This window comes from Mytilus edulis, chromosome 12 (genome assembly GCF_963676685.1).
Source record: "Mytilus edulis chromosome 12, xbMytEdul2.2, whole genome shotgun sequence".
Taxonomy (NCBI): domain Eukaryota; kingdom Metazoa; phylum Mollusca; class Bivalvia; order Mytilida; family Mytilidae; genus Mytilus; species Mytilus edulis.
Window position 1 is genome coordinate 28,442,496 of NC_092355.1, and position 16,393 is coordinate 28,458,888.

The window sequence follows — 16,393 nt, forward strand, 5'->3', positions numbered from 1 at the left end:
CTTGAAACTCGTTTTTCAGTTTTTCAGTTTTTGTTTGTTGCTGTTGAAAACAAAGTTTTAACTATTTAATTACAACTATTCTTACATTTCAACTGAGTCTGGCGAACAGTCTAAAATACATTCCCGACATAGAGAAGTTCGTTGATAACTATTTTTTTTTCTCTCGAATAGTTGTGATTTTTTTTTTATTGAAACCAAAAATGTAGACAAAAGTGTTTGTCCTATTCAGGAAAAATTAAAAATATTGAAATTATACCGAACAGCAAGTGAAATTTCATGACGAATAAATAGCTCCGGGCAAAAACACCTGTCCGCTGTATTTCCTCATTCTATTTAAAAGAAAATAAAAAAGAGAAAGTATATCTTATCATAAACATGCTAACTTGATCCATGGTTGATTGCACCTTTCCTAAGACAAAGTATTGCTGATTTTTTTAAGCAATTGTCCCAATCTAGCTTCTGCAACGAAAATTGCAATATTTTGTGTGTCTCATGTTAAAATTATTTTTAAAATAATATTAGTTAATTCTATCATACTTCTTACAATTACAGCATCTTCAACCTGGATAACACCGTATACAATAACTTATGTTAACACATTGCTGCAATTTTATAAGGAAAAAAATCGTTCAACTGCAAAAAATACATCACTATCGTTACACAGTTTTGGATCGACGGTTTATTTTTACACTTGGAGAAAGCCCAAAATTTAAATGTTACCTGTAAGTATAATTGTAATCCTAATCGTAGGTGTATGACAGTTTCCGCAAATGTCTAATATGACGTGCTTCTTTCGCTTTGTAATTAACACCGTGATAAGATTCTCAATATATCTATACTCAGCGCAGACTTAGAGATCTACATAATAATGGTTGTTACAATATACCTGCCAAGTAAATCCACATGTATCGGAACCTATTTGCAAAACGCTATGTCAATTTTATTGTTTTAAAGATCGAAATTGTCAAAAAATACAAAAAATTTATTCTTATTCGGATGCATAAAAAAAAAATTATTCACAAGAGCTCGGAGAATTCTACAAAGTAAAAATAAAATAAAATTCTGCGAAAGTTCATTAATGCTTACGGCGCATTTAAGTAATTTCAAAACATGACGTCATACTAATAGAAACGCTAAAGCTAAAGGTTACACGAACCATCGACATTCGTATATTGTTATGCTTTTACTTTTCTACATTGGCTAGAGGTATAGGGGTAGGGTTGAGATCTCACAAACATGTTTAACCCCGCAGCATTTTTTGCGCCTGTCCCAAGTCAGGAGCCTCTGGCCTTTGTTAGTCTTGTATTATTTTAATTTTAGTTTCTTGTGTACATTTTGGAAATCAGTATGGCGTTCATTATCACTGAACTAGTATATATTTGTTTAGGGGCCAGCTGTGGGACGCCTCCGGGTGCGCAAGTTTCTCGCTGCATTGGAGACCTGTTGGTGTCCTTCTGCTCTTGTTTTTTCTATAGTCGGGTTGTTGTCTCAATGACACATTCCCCATTTCCATTCTCAATTTTAATATTACATTAAAATGGTTTTTCTGGTAGGTGTTATTTTATTGTCTATTCTATTGCATTAATTCGCATATTTACTGATTCCAGCAAGTCAACCTGGCGGATCCTTGGTTACGAAATGTCAACTTTGTATTTGACAGTAGCTTACTAGAAAAACATGTAAATTAAAAATGGGAAATGTTGGGTTTGAAATCTAATAGATACATTTATCATAGATACCAGGACTAAATTTTGTATATACGCCTTTTTCTTGATACATTTGTCACATATCCAAAAAATTGAGAATGGAAATGGGAAATGTGTCAAAGAGACAACAACCCGACCATAGAGCAGACAGCAGCAGAAGGTCACCAGCAGGTCTTCAACGCAGCGAGAAATTCCCTCACCCGAAAGCGTCCTTCAGCTGGTCCCTAAATATATATACTAGTTCAGTGATAATGGACACATCTTACAATAATCGTTTTGTATGATCACAAGAGGACGTGATATTATACACCCAGCGTGTTGACCAATCGTATGGTGTGTTTTCACAAGATGAGATTAGAAAGTACTTTTTCAATATTTTAAGTGCAATATAAAACAATTTTCCTCCTTTTAGGTAATAAAACTATCTCCGCTCCGTTTAAACACAGACAATTTTATTTTCTATGTGTATGTGAAATTTAGAATATTTCTTTACAAACAGACGTTTTTGAAATGGAATTTATATAAGTAGTGAATTTATTATTTCTGTTATGTATCTGCAACGGTTATGTGTTTGGTGGCTACAAAAAACGGAAATCTTTTGTATACAGTCGGACATTAACGTTTTGAAAAGCGATATGCATGAGCTACTTAAAAGTGTAAATAGTAACGAAAGAGAAAATTTATCACTTAAACGAGAAAATGCAATTTTCATGCGAAATCAACGAGTTATATGAAAACAATATGGAGCATCAACAAGCATTGAATGATACTAACACGGACATTTATCATCTTAATGAAACTATAGAAGAACTGCGGAATGGTATTGATAAGAGTTAGAAAGACGTAGGTCCGATGAAAACATTACACAATGTATTGAGAAATCTGGTATGTTTCGATATATAATTGGCTCTAAATGTTTATGTTTTTTTTTAATTCGGCCAAAAAATTACAAATTTTACGTAGAAATACTTGTGATAATACTATATAGACAAATATATATTCTTTTGGCACTTCTTTTAAGATGTATGAAGCTATGACCCTTTAAATAAACCTTAATTGTAATTGGTAAATTTATGAAATAATTTTAATTGTTTTAGCAAAAAAAAACCTTGGCCGCCATACACGTTCGAAAAAATGTTTATATTGATAAATTCTATTATCAAAATAGGAATATTTTGGAAACAAAACATTTTGGATCTTAGGTGGCGGTCGATGCTTTTCTAAAGAAGAGAGGCGAAAGATACAAGAAGACAGTCAAACTTATTGATAAAAAAAAAACTGACAACGCCATAGCTAAAAACGAAAAAGACAAACATACTAATAATAGAACACAGCACACAAAATAGAAAACTAAAGACCAAGTTACACGAACCCTACCTAATAAACGCAGAACTCTTGCTTAAATAGTTTTCTTATGAGCAGCAACCCTCTATCAAGGAAATCATGATGGACATACAAGCCCGGGAATACCATATCAATTGAAAGATGTTCACTCCGTATGCAGGCGCTGCTGAAAAGATGCTACATAGAAATGGAAATTCACAATTGGGAAGCTGAAATTATCTTTTTTTTTTTGTCGTAAGGTTTTGTTTTCAACCAACCCTCATTGTCAATTTCTAGATGTTAGTCATAATATGAGGCAGACTTTACTGTATCTGTTGTTTCTTGTATCTGTAGTGTGATGGGATAGCTGTGTTCAACATCGTCACCAAATTTGTATTTATTCATTGAGAGCACATCATTCTGTAGAGAGGAAACTAAAGTTAAAGGATATTGCTAACTTCTTATATTTCTTCCTACGAAGTCCCTGTATGAAATTAGCCTCATAATAACAATGAAACAAGTCGACAAGAAGAGGGACACAATTAGTTCCCTTTGGAATGCCGACAGTCTGTTGAAATCCAAGTCCTCTAAATGTAACAAATATATTGTCAATCAAGAAATCAAGCATCTTAATAATGTCAGTTTCAGAGAACTTTATGTTTGAATCAGAGTGATTCTTTAAAATGTAGAATGTATCCCTCCTTCAGACAAGACACTTGCATCTACGTTGGCCACTCTTTTTTTTTAAAACCAGCAATACCAACTATTTTAATTTGTCTTTTAGTTTAGAATTGGTAATACAAGTCTAAAGAGTAAACACGTTAAATGTTTATACTATGCAAGACAAAAGAGTCTTGAATTGTATGTACTCTAAAAAATCTTTGGCATTTTTAGTATCCATATCTGATACATACCACCTCTAGAATAGGCAGTTTCACAACAAGTTTGAAGCCCGGCTTTGATTGCTGATAAAATAGATGCTAATAATTTAGTATGATGTTTCGTGGACACGTATGTAGTTTAGGTATCCAACACAGTGATGGAAGATCCAGTTCTTTATCTTCGGTTGAAATTCCAAAGGCACTAAGAACAGACTTATGATTATCCAAGATTTCCTCCTTTGTAAGTGTCGTGAGGGTATATTTTGAATTTTGAAATGAATTTTAAATAGCTAATTCATTTATCAAGCAGTTTATGGAATAAATTGTACACAACATTTGGGTCTTTAAAGTAGCATAGATATTGAAAGACCCATCAAGCTAATTAATTCTGATTTGTATCAACGTCTTTACAGCCTTAATCCATTTTGAAAGAGTATCTACGTCATCTATTTCCAGTTTAGCCTATTACCTTGACTGAATCCATCAGTATTTTTTAGCACATACTTACAACTTCTCGTCCAATCAAATTGCTTGAATTTGCCTTCTAATTTTCATAGTACATACTTTTTCCGTGTACTAAGTAACTACGCATGAATGACCACAAGGGTAAGATTTCATTGTATTGTAATCAAGATATTAGAACAAAAATTGCTACTGGCTATTATGAAATAAATGATGTGTTCCAAATTTAACTAAATAGATTGTAATTAGTTTTCAAAAAGATTTTTTACATCCTACTAATCAATCTTTTGATCTAAATTTTGTTTTGACAATTAAAAAAGTTTCTTTCATTTAAATAAAGAGTAATAATAATGGTGCTTTATACCTTAATCTAAAATTTGTAATCCTTTATCTTCCATGAAATTACTTTGTACACAAAAAGAGTCAACCATGAATCTTTTGAAGGGAAATTATTAATAAAGCAATTTGATATATTTAGTCATAAATTCGTCGATAATTGGTTGCCTAATGTCCAGTGACAAATATTTCATGCATATAAACTATCCACTAGACTACCTATGGGTACATACCAGGGGCAGATCCAGCCATTTTTAAAAGGTGTTTCAACCAAAGATGTGGGAGGGGGATCCAACTGTTTGTATTAAGATAGTTTTAGGTTTTATGTGAAATTAAAAAAATGTTTTCAAGAATGTAAAGCTTTCACTGCAATTTAAGAATTGTCTGCTCTTGGTCAATTCATTTTGTCATCTTACCATGTAAATAAGTACATGTATAGTAAAACAACGCTTCGTTCATATCAATAAACATACTTACACCAGCAGCTATCTTCTTTACATTCTAAAGTCAAGGGCCTTTGAAATCCCATTTTTACAATATTATAGTGAGTAGATTTACAAAACTACGTAAATGAGCTACATCCAGTCAGTCAAAACATATCAATAGACTAATTACAGGATTACTCAAGTTGTAAATATGTGCTAAATTGAATATTGTATAGAAAGGTATATACAAATTTTCATAGTACATGTATATACCTTTCTATACAATAACCGAGACGTAATTTCATTTTCAATCAATTGATTAAACCTCAGGATATTTCGGACCTTTTGGATAACACATTTCACAGGAAAGTGATATTGACAATGTGTATGCCACCGGTAATAAGGTAACAAGCCTTAGTACATATAAATTGTGAACAAGCACAGGTTTAATCAGAAGGTTTAGACTTCAAAATAGCACAAAATGATCATATCTCAAAAAAGTATCCAAAATAGGTGTCCCGTGGAGAATATTATGTTGTTTGATGGAAAGATATGATTTACTTAGCATTAAGATTTTTGTGTTAGACCCATTTACGAACCAAATTGTGATCTTTTAGCTGTTTTATGATAAAATTTCAGATAATTATTTTTGACACCAACGTCAAAGCCAGTGGGTAATTCTAATCTCAGTATCTTTTACAAGCATCAATATGTCCCAATTAGAAGTTTTACCATTTAATTGCTTTTGATTTTTTAGAAGGCGTATTTTTTGTTTTATTATAAAAATAAAAAGATAAAATATCATATAAGCATATGCAATGCCTTGTGTGATTGTAGTACCCTGTTAAAGAACGGCGAAGATACCAAGGGAACATTCAAACTCACAAGTCGAAAATAAAACTGACAACGCCATGTGGCAAAATAAATTACAACAGTACACGACACACATTGAAGAAAATAGACTGCGCAATACGAACCCCATACAAAACTTGGGGTTTTATCAGGTGCAACTTAAAATTTGCCTTAAATATCATGGTTATCCCCGGCTAGAGGACATATATTTACTAATCATAATTACATAAAACACAACATAGAAAATCTAAAGACCGTGCAACACGAACTCCACCTAGAACTGAGTGTCATATCAGGTTTTCCTTAAAAAACTCAAATCTTAAGGGTACCCCTTACAAGTAGATATTATTTTACTTCATTTCAAGTATAGTTTAGAAAGTAAACTCGTGTATGAGCGAGATAATTTTTTTTTAATGTTAAACCATTATACCTTAGTATAAATCAGTAAGATCCAGTTTGTGATTTATAATTTATCATTTATAAATTGCTAAAAATAGAATGATAATGTGAAAGTTAATATAAAAAAGACACCATATACTACTTCTCCTTGTGTATACAGCGGAAAACACATCAGTAATACAATAGGATAAAGATAACCGCCATTGGTTAATTGTAGAAACGATTTATCTTTGGTATTGTCTATATAAGTTTTTTTATAACAAAAAATGCTTTAAACTCAAATAAAGGCAATAGTAGTAAACCGCTTTTCAAATTAAAAATTTCAAATTAAAAAATCAATTATGTTTCGGTCAAAAAATTATCTAAGGTACCAGGATTATAATTTAATAAGCCAGAATTTCTACATAAGACTCAACAAATTTATTTATTATTAATCTTATTTAACGATATATGCGAATTTTTTAATTTGAATCTCCTGGGAGTTCTTTTTTTAATTTTACTTTCAAAAGTAAGCATGCTTTTAGTAACTGTGAGGATTCCGTTTTTATCAATAAAACAGTTTTTTTTTTTATAGATAATCAAACATATCAAGGGGGAAGAAGATTTTTTTCTAAATCGATGTTTAATATTTTTTGTATTTGTTGTTAATCCAATGTGTTCTGTAGTGTGTAAGTTTTGTTTTGCTTAAGGCATGGAGAACTTTAGTTTATTTCAATCTTTGATAGTATCTGTTAAAATCAATCACAACGTTATAAAATACGATGCTATTCAAATATGTCTTACTAAACATACGCTTTAATTGTAGACTTTATGTTGTTGTAGACATACGTTTATGTTGTACATAATTATACGTTTATTTTTACAGCTACATGGTATAATGAATACTATGTCATGTTTACCGAAGGATATAGATCATCAGCAACTACTCCACGTCTGTACATGTATTCTACACAGAATGGAACTACGACAATATTTTCATTACATACCAATAGTAATGAATCGATTCAGTTGTCGAAGGGTTAAAATAGATTTGATCTTCCAAGTTCTATATTAACTAAAGATGGAAAAGAAAGAAAAGGTGTGTACGTACAAACCTCTATTCCAGTGGTGTTATATCCTTTTGAGTTGTATATTGATTCAAGTGACGGATTCTTAGCTCTTCCTAAACAAGTGTTATCAAAATATTATATTGTACCTAGTTTTAAGGTCTATAAACACAGATCGATTTCTTAAAGTTTGATTGGAATAGTAGCAACAACAGATGAGATTACAAATGTACAAATAAAATTGAGACTTCTCCATAATACGAAAATACGTACCAACTCCAAGGAATTCAACAATGGTTAAACGCTTTCAGTTGTTTTATCGAAATTGCAAACCTTTCAAATATCACATGATTACGACCTTTCTGGGTCCATCATAACGTCTACACAACCAGTGGGTGTTGTTTCAGGCAATATATGTAATTCAGTAAATCATCCAATATGTAATCATTTTACAGAAATGATTCTGCCGACAAATCAACTCGATTCTGACTTCATTATTCCCAAAATACAGAACCGTCCAAGCAGTATCGTTCGTGTATACTGTCCTGTAAAAACACAATTACGCATTTTTAATTTGACTACAGAGTTTCTCTCCAGAAGGAAGATATTTTTGAATTCGAAAATGTTAACGTATCTGTTATCAAATCAGAACATGAAGTGTTAGTAATGAGCTATCCGACAGAAGCGGGACATTTTGATTCTTACATGATGACAATTTATGGAATAAATTCAATATAAAACGGACTACAGTATCGTCGTACCCGATGATTTTACAAGCTATATTAGTGTGACATTTACGTCGGGTTGTGCATATGGCTTCCGAATCGACCAGAAAAGGGTCTTGGTATATAAGCTTTATCGCAAACAAGTTGCTGGAACTACATACTCAACCATGGCTTGTAATATCACTGCTGGTTCGCACACGATTAATCATGAATCTAATATACATTTTGGATTGTGGATATATGGTGACCGCGTTTATGACGGCTATGGTTTTCCTGCAGGCATAGCGTTCAATCATAACCCTTGAAACTAAAAAGTCATAAGATATTTCATAATTATGAGATAACTATCGTCGAGAGGATAACACAATCAAAGGAAATAAGTCAGAAAAAGAGCATTTTTCTTTCAACATCGTAGATTTAGATAAGCAAGTTAATAACTGTTCATTTGACATACATTCATATGCATCTACAATGTTCATTACGTTTATCCAATCTTAATACTGCTAGTATTTTTCTTATAATGAAACAAGAACAAGTTTTTTAAATGAATAGTTCCTAATACCATTAAGTTTAAAACGCCCTCAAAAGTCATTTGTTAAATAAACTCATCATAGATACCTAGATTGAAATTTTGTATTCGTGTCACACATGCATTTCGTCTACAAAAACCTCATCAGTGACGCTCGAATAAAAGAAAATTGAAATTGAAGAACATCGAAAAGCAAAAATTCTTAAACGTTTTTCCAAACACAGCTTAGGTAGAAGCAATTATAGAAAACGTATAGAGGTGAACGTGCTTTAGCGAAACGTTAGGATTTTTTTATTCGGGGAATAATTGCAGGTCTTTTCACTAAAATTGTCTTACAATAAGTCAGACTTGGGGTCAATTACATTGGAATGTTATTAATTAAATTACACATTACATTGCAAAAATGATCAATTACACTAATTACACATTACACAGTTTTGGAAATGTAATTAATTAAATTACAATTACTTTGCGAAAGTAATTAATTAAATTACACAGTACATTTCATCATGATATTTTTTAACAATATTATACCTGTATATATAATGCATGTGTAAAATAGTCACGAATCTCTCTGGTCTGAACACTTTGACAGCAATTCTAAATAGTCTTTCAACAGGAACTAATGTGGTAGATATTGCTTGATCAGAACATACAAGTTCCCTGATCAGAAGATCATCATATTGATAGGAGAGGGAATAGGTTCCTATTAACTTGCCAATACATCAAGGGGTATTTTGACATCTCAGAAATGAAGTCATTCAAAGTAAACATAATCTAATAAAAAAATTATAAATAAATTAAAAATATTTGTTTTCTCTTTAAAAATATTAATAAGTGTGCTATTCACAATATTGAAAATAATTTTTAGTACAAACAATGTATATTATGTATAAATATTAGCAATATTTTGCTAACTAGATAAAATTCATGTAATAGTGACATTACCTCTGGACATTTTAATCTGATTAATTGCTGTTTGTTTTACAGCTGTTAATTTTTATTTCTATAATCCTTTTGTGTATACTAATTAGACAAAATGATTGTGTGCAGTGATTTAAATTATAAAACATTTACTAATTTTATCATCGGTATAAGGACATCATTCGTAAATAAAGCTCAACATGCAGACTTCTTATACGTTCAGGTATCTCACATCCAATTTTTTATGGAAATATTCTTTATAAAGCACAAAGGTGTCAGTATTCACCTCAAAAACTAATCAAACCTTTGAATAGACTTATTAAGAAGGGATATAGTTACGATAATGTTGTCAGGTAATTAAATATTGCATATTTTGGCGTTAATATTGATTCACTTATAAGGTCTTTGCATCGGAACTAAACACATTAATTCAAAAACCAGTTGTTGGCATGACACGGGTTATGTTCTTCTCATATATGTTATGATGGTATGATACTAAACCCCTAACGGGAAGGATTGTGCCTGATGTTCATATGATGAAATCATAATCTTTCAGTCAGTTTAATTGAAGTCTGGAGCTGGCATGTCAGTTAACTGCTAGTAGTCTGTTGTTATTTATGTATTATTGTCATTTTGTTTATTTTCTTTGGTTACATCTTCTGACATCAGACTCGGACTTCTCTTGAACTGAATTTTAATTTGCGTATTGTTATGCGTTTACTTTTCTACATTGGCTAGAGGTATAGGGGGAAGGTTGAGATCTCACAAACATGTTTAATCCCGCCGCATTTTTGCGCCTGTCCCAAGTCAGGAGCCTCTGGCCTTTGTTAGTCTTGTGTTATTTTGATTTTAGTTTCTTGTGTACAATTTGGAAATTAGTATGGCGTTCATTATCACTGAACTAGTATATATTTTTTTAGGGGCCAGCGGAAGGACGCCTCCGGGTTCGGATTTCTCGCTACATTGAAGACCTGTTGGTGACCTTCTGCTGTTTTTTTTTTTTGTTTTTTTCTATGGTCGGGTTGTTGTCTCTTTGCACATTCCCTATTTCCATTCTCAATTTTAAATTATAATGGAACTGTCTAAGAAAAGATTTTTCACAGTGACATATTATATTGTTTGTGTCTTTCTTAAAAACTGAACAACCCTAATATATGATTCTCACATTTTTTTTGAAATAATAAGACTATTAAAAAAAATCTGAAGATCAAAAAATAATATAAAAACTTCAGAATGAATTACAGACTTCATATATTAAAAAAAAGTATGTGAAAATCAATTTTTGAAAAATAAATACAATTTTACAATTTATATTATTACACACAAACCCTTATCTTTAACATTATAGAAGTACATGTAATTGAAATGTAATTCAAAAGTAATTGAGCATTACATACCTTTTTCAGTGTAATGAATTAAATTACCTTTACATGTAATTAAAAAATGCTCAACTGCACATTACATTCAATTACATGGAAAATTGTAATGCATTACACTTAGTTACCATTATATTTTCAATTGCCCCATCCCTGCAATAAGTTCAGTTAGATATTCAAGCATTACGTTCTGCCTATTATGATAAATTATCTCACACATATTTTGAAAGTACTATTTTAGAGGCACTTTTTTCATCAATAAAGGGAGATATTAAGCAACTTCCAGATAAAAAACAGTCATTTTCGGTCATTGACCTTATATTGTTTCCAAAAATAAAGAATTTCTTTATTTCCACCGGTTTAAACCGATCACTTCTGGTTGACAACTTCAAGATTATATCTCTTCGAACCTAATGCAAAACACATGATGGCTTTATCGTAAATAAATATGAATCTATACATGCAATAGCAAAGATAAAAATATAGGACATCACATTTATTATTGAACTTTAATTTCATCTCGAGATCATAAAGCGAGAACCTATAACTGAATGATTTCTATCTAAACACAGCTTGTTTTAAGTACCAGAGGAGAGGAAACTTCCATCAATTGTCAACGCATCATTTAAACCAAAATATGTTTATTACAACATTTCACAAATAACAGTTGGTATGTCTTACGGTTTCTGAAAAGAAACAATATCAACCTAAAATTAAGCGTTAGAACCTAATCTCCCTATTGATCGTCACCTCGTTTTCTTTTTGGCCTCAATTCAAAACTCCCAAAGTATAAAAAAAAATGTTTGGAAACTTAAAAGAAATATCAAAATGTCCCCTATGTTATCTTTTTTCGAAGAATTTTAAACCTCATGGAGTTGATATGGTTAAATGAAACTGAAAAAGTACATGTTGTTAAGAAATTTGCTCAGAAAAAGATTTATTTGAGCAAAGAAAAATTTTGAATTCTGTGCAAACATTTTCATCCTCGCTAATGATTTCTTAAATTGTATTCAGACTGAAAAGTGTAAATATCATCTAAAAATATCATTATAATCAAATTACAACTGATTGCCAATAATACACATATCCTGCCAAAATCAAGGCTTACTATTGCCCTATACTTCTTGTTTTTTATACATTGTGACTTTGGTGGAGAGTTGTCTGATTTGTCCTTATTACACATCGTTTTATGTAATTTAACTATTGAAGTTTTCTCTTAGATTATTTATTTATATATCCGTTTTGGAATTGGAAATGTCACCGAGAAGACAATAAATTACTTTAAGGAATTAAATAGTTTATGTTTACGTGGCCTGGATAACAAGACCGAGTGAGCTTTCCCCTAGTTTATAGAGTTTATAACTTCTCTAAAAGTTCCTGAACTACTAGGCTAAATTTATCCAAATTGGAAAAAAGGACACAAGGCGGCACAGTTGCTTATAAATGTTTAATTTATTTAGACTTTGCCCAATAGCTGTCTCATTGTCAACTATTCAACATATCCTTTTTTATATTGGACACAAAATCATTGGGTTTCTTGTTTTCAAAACGTGACATATGATTCAGCTTGTCAACCAATTTGACCGAAATGCATAAAAAACAAAAAATAATTTAAAATGCAAGTGTTGTCCAATATCATAATGGATACTATAAATACCGAAAATTCTGACGGCGCAAACATGTTTTGATCTTCATATTTGTAGGTTATAAGAGTAATTGACTTTATTTTCTAATTGAATTGAATAAATGCACTAGAGATGTACAGTTTTCTATTTCTTTGCACGTCAGGACCATGGCCAAGGGTATCACTTTTGGTTTATTCAGTGTTGATTTCTTCACGTTGATCACAATAAGGAAGCAGAAAACTCATAATACAGAAAAAACTAACGCGGGGAAAACACCGCAATATTATCGGTGAAGTGCCTGACATACAACCTTCTACTTGATATCTTAATTTCTCAATACGTTTACACTAGAAAGGTCCTTACAATTGATTTTGTTTCATCGTCAACATTTTGCTCCGATTACGTTAGAAATATAAATAAGGCGATTTAAAATGTTTGTAAACATCCTCGTTCATGTAGAAGGGAACTGACTTTATTTTATTTATTGAGAAACCACTGACGCCTTTTTTATTTATTGCGAAACCACTGACGCCTGTATCATGTAGAAGGGAATTAACTGTCGAAAGAAAGTTGACATGATTTAATTTCTAAACTCGATTTGTTGTATGCTGTATCAATTAAACTTGTCATAGATACCAGGATTGAAATTTTACACCATTTACACCAGACGCGCGTTTCGTCTATATAAAACTATCTCTATTGAAGATGAACATCATTTTATACTTGAATGTATAAAATGTTGTCAAATTCGAGAAAAGTATATAAAAAGTATTATTTCTAGAAATCCTTCTACATACAAACTTATCCGGTTGTTATCTGTCAGAAAAAATAAAATCAGCAGAAAAACTTACAATTAAGTGCAGTAAATAGTTATTTGAACTCGCTTTATTCAAGTATTATATCGTTTTCCGGTCGTATTTTGTATTTAGTATTATGTACATGTATTATGTATTATATTTTTATTCATGCACACCACATATTTATATATTATATATCTCTTGTAAAAAATCATAAATTGATGCATGTAAAATTATGTGTATGTATCCTATAAGCTGTATTGATTTCGGTATGAAGTATAATCATAAAAGACTCATCAATGACGCTCGAATTTACAGATTTAAAGAAATGCCAAATAAAGTGTAATCAATTTCACTTTGGGACGAAAATAAAATGCAGGTCGAATACCTCATCACAACATAACAATATACGAGTTATGTGTATAATGCTTTTAACGAATAGAAAAGCGTAAATTCACGTAGATATCAAGATTTTGTTATTTCTTTGCAGGTAAGGACCATGTCCAGTTGTATCACTTTCGATTTATTCAGATACTTGTATATTTTCAACATTGAAGGAAGAAAGAGATCCCATAAGTCGAAAAAACATTTACAACGGGAAAACACCGAATTATGACTGACAGAATGTTTAACATTCAATCTTCCACTTGTCCTCTTACTTCTCATTAGATATACTCTAAAGAGACCCTTAAAATTGATTTCGGTTAATCACCAACATTTTCCACCATTACATAAACAATTTTAACAGAGAGTTTTAAAATTTTTGTTACAAATGTATCATTTTCGTTTTTTTCTTCCATGTATTAGAGCTTGAATTTATTTTATTCAGATCGTAAAATTCTATAATATGAGTAAAGCAGAACAGGTTCAAGTTCAACTGATTTAAACGTTACAGTAACATGCTATGATTCTATCAATACTCACGATACAACTTGTTTTAAAAACATATATACTCGTGTGTTAATTAAACGTTCTGTAGAAACCGAGTTTTAAATTGAAATAAGAAATGTGATATTGGTTTCGTTGAAGGTTGCATTTCTGTAATGATTGACAATGCAATTTACCATAGGAACTCCTTTTACGGTAAAACTGTACCACTTTTACTATGAAGTTTTGAAATAAAATCTTATCGTAGAATTGAAAGTTCATATGCACCACAATCTTTTTCAAAGGTCAAAATATAGGGCTGTGCGGCATATTTTGAACGTTTATATGCCCTGAACTTCTCAGAGTTTAAACTAACACTAATTTTCTTTACTACCCCTACCTCGAATGAAAGGTTGCCACAGATTTCAATGTAAACAATATGCACATGTTTATTTACTGGTAACATACCCAAGTTATGTCTCTGTGAGATGGAACACAGAGAGCATAACTGGGAACCAGTATGTAAACAAAATTAATTTTCTATGAATATTCAAGATCTCCCCAAAAGAGGCTTGTTTTGAGAAACAGCTGTATTTACAAAGTGCAACCTGAAGGCCGTACTACATGTACTATGATCTATAGTTTTTATTTTAACTTTTATGTTATTTCGTCTATGGTAGAATTTTTCTCATTGGTAATCATATCTCATTTTCTGATATTTATAAGAGCAATAATCCTGAAACAGTTTTTCTGCATTCTAGTAATTGATTAGTTCATCAGCACCTGCTTCTTAATGATACTTTTTCGATTAATAATCATTGCAAGAGGTCGCTGAATATGCTGCCGGATTTAAACCAAAGTCATATACTTTGAATAAATCAGGTATAAACAGCAATAACTGACTTCTTTTAAGAATTTATCCATTTTAACTTCGAACCACATCCACTCTGTGTGTTTGATATTTGTAATTCTATTTGTATCCATCTGATGAGTTAAGCCTTTTTTCAACTGATATTTAATGTTTGTTCTTATGATTTACTGTTACACCACTGTCCCAGTTTAGGAGGAGGGTTTGGATCCCTCTTACATGTTTAACCCCGCCACAGTCTGTATGTATGTGTCTGTCCCAAGTCAGGAGCTCGTAATTCAGTGGTTGTCATTTGTTGAAGTGTAACATATTTGTTTTTCGTCAATTATTTTTTGTACATAAATTAGGCCGTTAGTTTTCTCGTTTGAATTGTTTAACATCTGTCATTTCGGGGCCTTTATTAGCTGACTCTGCGGTATGGACTTTTCTCATTGTCGAAGAACGTGCAGTGACCGAATTGTAAATTTCTGTGTTATTAGGTTTCTTGAGGAGAGTTATCTCATTGGCAATCATACCACATCTTCTTTTTATATCTACATTGGTGCGGCTAAAATTTGTGTAGTCATTCGTTCCAGTATTGCTGTCAATTGTATTATACAATTCATCCTGACATAGAACAAATACTTACTTATTATGGTGCCATATTAATTCATATAATAAAGTGCATATATGGTCAGTTTTTGTTAATGCGGTCAAATAATTTCGGTACATGAGCCAACCTGATATTTTTAAACTACTGATTTTAAAAGGGAGTCAATATTTTGAAAATCTTGAACACAAAGAGGACATACTGACACTCTAAATTGTAGGATAACTGTATGATTTGTTATGATGTGCTGTTTGAGTACAAAGTCAGCATTTTATAGAAAATTGTTGCTGTCATTCACGTCTTTAGCACTAATTAAAGGGTTACAGGCTTGCACGGTCGTTAATAAAATTGAATTTTGGACGGATCACGATAAATATCAAGAATGGACAATTCCAAATTGTCAGAAATAAACATAAATTTTTGCTCTGATAAATTTTATAACACATTAAACATGCAACATTTTACGAAATAAACTTAATGTTTTACTTCATTTTGTTCTTTTTGTTTTTGATTACATGTCATATTCATCCAGTAATCTAAACTAGATATCATCATCGTATCAAATGCAATGGTATATTAACGATTGATAAGAACAGTAAGTTTTTCTTGTAGTTGTGATTAAAATAAACGATACAAATTGCTGCGCTCATTCAAATCTCTAAT